General features: G+C 48.2%; 1 long non-coding RNA gene across 1 annotated transcript; it reads right to left on the reverse strand.

Moving 5' to 3' along the window:
* Positions 1-1243: 1243 nt before the first annotated feature.
* LOC148107812 (uncharacterized) lies at positions 1244-3685 on the reverse strand. Its single transcript, XR_015721575.1, has 2 exons — positions 3197-3685; positions 1244-1779 (listed from the first exon to the last, which is right to left on the reverse strand). It is a non-coding gene; the product is annotated as an uncharacterized LOC148107812 (long non-coding RNA).
* Between the last annotated feature and the right edge of the window lie 850 nt (positions 3686-4535).

The raw sequence follows: 4535 nt of genomic DNA on the forward strand, positions 1-4535 counted from the left end.
TGAGCATCAGGGGGACTCCCTTCTCTCTGCTAAGACACCTCACCCATCTTCTCGAAGTTCTCTGACCTCCAGACTTTGTTACCGGGGTGTTCAGCTCTCCCCTCTATCCAAACAGTTCATTGAGGAAATTACTTTTGAAAAAGCAATCTATGGCTGTGGTTAATTCCACCCTTCCCTGGAATGCTTTATTTGTTTTGTTTCTGTTTTAAATAGCACTTTTTTCCTGTTAAAAATGAAATAAAATGTGCCTAATTTCTCTTCTCCTTTCCAACCCAAGCTGATCGTTACTGCTTCTGAGTTTGGTGAATTCATTTTTGTGAGTTACATTTCACTGGGGTCCTAAAACACCGAGGCGGGAGTTCGTTCCATTTCTGATGCGAAGCATAAAATCTGAATGGATTCCAGAGCGCAAAACAGAAATGGACTTTTCTGTCCCAAGTTCGTGTATGGACTCACCACATCAGGGAACCACTTAGATCAGGTGGGAGCATCATTTCAAATCATTATTAATAATAACAAAAGGTACCATCTCGAGACTCTATCTCCCAGACACTATAGTAGACACTTAAAACGCCACCTCACCCCAACATCAGGAGGTAAGAGGTAGCCTTCTTACCATATAACCTATTCGGGACAACTGAGACACTGAAAGGAGACGCTATGCAAAAGTGTGCCAGGACACAAAGCATAAACCAAGATTGGCCCCGGGCCGAGCGGGGCATAGGGTACCGTGCTCGTGTTTCAGCTACAGAAACCCGGGCCTGCAGTACCAAGTGCCTTACCTGGCTGACGACGTAGGATGCAAAGGCAGGTCTGTGAGACTCCAAAATCCGTGCTCTTTCTAGCGCCTTTGTCTAAAGTCCTGGGCGCCTGGGAGGAAGTGGGAGGGCAGAGGGTGGGAGGGTGACCGATCTGGTTCCATCCACCTGCTTAACCGGGCTGCCACCCCCACTGTTCAATCCGCATCTCCCAAACTCCAGACCACATAGAGCCAATAAGGGGACACAGTCAACACGTGCTCACTCACTAATGATGGACTTTTCTATGTAAGCTTTCTGGGAGAAAGAAAGAGAAAATGAGAAAAGAGCAAACGGAAAGAGGCTTGGCGATAACAAGGTAATCTAAAGAGAGTCACCAGGGAAACCAAACTATGGTTTGTCATAATGAAGGCAGGAGGCTTCCCAGACGACCCTTGGATTTTGCTCTACAGGAATCTTATGTAAGAAAGAGGGAAAATATATACTTTTAGCAGAAAGTGTGATTTATTTTTCAACGTGTAAGACGATTTCATCACCCAACCGATGGTTTCAAGGAATTATTTACCACTGCATATGCAGATGGGTTTACATAACAAGGCTTCTACGCTGGCAAATATTTATCATAAGAAAATACATCTGACTTCCACAGGCCATAATGTTTGAAAGCAGTTGTTTTTTTTTTTTAAAAGAAATGTTTGACTCCTGCATTTGCACTAACAGGCCTTGATTGCAGCTAAAGAAACATGAAATGAAATGACAAGTACTTCAACTGAAAAAAAAGCGGGGGGCGGGGCAGTTACTCCCAAAGGGCATCTTCTGTATCAGCTCAGACCATGCAGCTTGACTGATGTGAAGGTGTTCTTCACCCTATAGACAGAGACTTGATTCCACTCAGTTCAGAGGAAGGCATGATGATTTCAGCAGTGAAAACTGCCCAATGTTAAAAAATGACTCAAAAGGCAGCAAACGTGGAGATCGGATTGTGCGAGCTTCAGCAAGGAAATGCTTGGTAAAGAAGACCCTAGAAAGATGTGGAGAAAGGAGAGTGGCTGAAGAAACCTGCCGGGGCGTCGGGGTGGGCAGGGTGGGCTCGGGGTCTTGGAGAGGGGGCTGGGGAGGAAGCGGTTTTCTGCTTGCCAGCTGCGGGTTCCGCTGGTTGGGCACCATACCCATTAAGTCTCTGGGGTCCCCGAAAGCCTACACTGATGCGAGCATGAGAGGCAGCTCCCCAAATACTCAGGTTTTACACGAGCTCAACAACTGTTCAAAGCTGATCCTGCTGCCCTGCTCCCTAGCTCCTATTTCTACCTTTCCGTGTGGTTACCTCGTACTGTTTTCCTCTATTAGAAGGTGTCCGAGCCGCCCTTGAAACTCCCCTGATGAGCTGTTTGATTAATTCCTTTTTCTCCCTCTGTGCTCAGGGATCCAGAGGACCGGGCGAGGCCAGCTCGCCGCTGGCTGATGCTGTGACCCAGATTGCGTCTGCTTGGTTTAATAAGCGGGGAGCCTCTTAGCCTCGGGCTAGTGATACATCTGAGGCTGCAGCGCACCCCGTTTGTTTAGGGGGATGTTTTTGCCTGCGGTAAAATGTAGGCATCCGCTGTTGATTTCTTCTGAGTTTACTGAGTGGACCGAGAGTCAGGAAAGTTTTTTAGACTCTTCAAAAATGCTCACAAAGGGGTTCTCTCTGTCCCTTAACATCATCGGGGAAAGGTGTAAATTTCTTCCTCTGCTAACCTTGCCAATTTCTGTCCCCTTCTGATGACCAACTGGAAAAGGAGAAGATATTGCCCACCAACACTCAGCGCAGGCAAGCACTCCATAAAGGGTCCTCAGTTCAATGACTCCTTTCCAAGTCTTCTTGACTTACCTTGAGAACGTGACATCATATTTGCACAAGTGCCGTACTAACTAAGTATTCTTTATCGAGCACCTGTAACGCACCATGCTCGGAGCTGAGCACTTGACGTTCATTAACTCACTGATGCTTCATAAGTACACTGCGAGGTAGATACCACTATGATCCCATAGCACGGATATCCAAGAACACACGTCTACTAAGCAGAAGAATTAAAACCCACGTTTGTCCTACTTCACCCAGACTTAACTATTTATTACTGTTCTAGGAGCGCAGAGGACTACAGATGGTAAATCGTTATAACGGTTGTAATGATGGGGTCCAGGACATGCTCCCCTAACATATGGCTCCCCGGCATATCAAATAGTTTAAGCTGAGGGAGTTTGAGAAAATAGAAGCAGAAAAGTCACTTCGATCTTCCCTCCATCCTTCTCCCCGAAACAGGTCATAGAACCCTCATGTGAGAGGCACCCTCCCTATACCTGGAGGACAGAAATGTCCTTATCTCTGACAACAAAGGGACATGGAGAAGAGTCCTAGCAAACAGGCCTTGCTGGTTTCCCCAGCTTCCTCCACTTACCTTCATAAGCTTTAATCCAGCATAGTCCTCCATGACGACTCACTCCCCATCAAAACTGGTGTAAAAATACTCAGTTCAGGGGCGCCTGGGTGGCACAGCGGTTGGGCGTCTGCCTTCGGCTCAGGGCATGATCCCTGTGTTATGGGATCGAGCCCCACATCAGGCTCCTCTGCTATGAGCCTGCTTCTTCCTCTCCTACTCCCCCTGCTTGTGTTCCCTCTCTCGCTGGCTGTCTCTGTCTCTGTCGAATGAATAAATAAAATCTTTTAAAAAAAAATAGTTCTAGCTGATACACTGGGTCTTCGTCTCTTTACGAAGGCTCCCATGTCACATGAAACGTACTGTAAATAAATTTGTATGATTTCCTCCTGCTAATCTATCTTTGTCATTTCCAGTTTTGGACCCAGCCAGGAACCCTCAGCAGGTGGAGAAAACTTCCCCCTTGCTGCCGGGACCCCATTTGATCCTAAGCACAGCACTCCAAAGTGGGTAGCCTTCTCTCTGTCTTTCAGATGAGGAAACTGAAGCTCCAAGAGTTTAAATGACTTGCCCAAAGTAAGGTTGCTAGACTAGGGGGGAGAAACACAGGATACCAGTGAAACTTATTTCATATAAGTTATTATCTTATTTCTGAGGTAGGGGCAGTCTCGTGCGACCGAGCCCTTACCGTGTGAGATGGGACGCTGTCTCCAGGGAGCAGGTGTCAGGACTGCATTAAATGGTAGGACACCCAGCTGGCATCAGAGAATTGCTGGCTGTGGAAACCTGCCCACACCTGGCGTCAGCAGTGCTGTGGGTGCACTCATGGTGTGAGAGTCAAGGAGACACGAGGAGGGCAAGTGGAGTCTTCCTGCTCAGCCCCAGTTCTGGAGTCTCACCAGTGCCAGGTTGCTGTGGGGCAGGGTTCCCTCTGGTGACCGTGTCATCTGCTCACACAGGGTGCCGCCTATGAAACCCTTCAAGTCCCACAACCCTGATGCTGCGATGACACGGAGGTGCAGGCCTTTGGGGAGTTGCTGTGGCCACGTCTTCCTGCTGCAGCATCTCCGGGAGACTGGACACTCTCTAGGGTCCTGCAGGGTTCTGTGGGGGTTCTGTGAGGCTCTGGGGGGCTCTGCCTGGGCAGCAGGCCATAGGCTCTCTGCTCTCATCACCTCTTACCCTCTCATGGAGAGTTTTCTTTTTCTGGTCCTTGAGAAATCACACCTCCCTGCAGTTTCTGGCCATTCTTCAGAAACTTCTCCCTGTTCCTTGAGGTTTAAACTTGTGAAAACCACGCTCGAGAAGATTCCCACACCTTTATATCTCTACCACATCCCCTTCCCTGTGGTATGGAGCT

Source organism: Ursus americanus, chromosome 25 (genome assembly GCF_024610735.1).
Source record: "Ursus americanus isolate L20-20 chromosome 25, mUrsAme1.1.p, whole genome shotgun sequence".
Classification (NCBI taxonomy): domain Eukaryota; kingdom Metazoa; phylum Chordata; class Mammalia; order Carnivora; family Ursidae; genus Ursus; species Ursus americanus.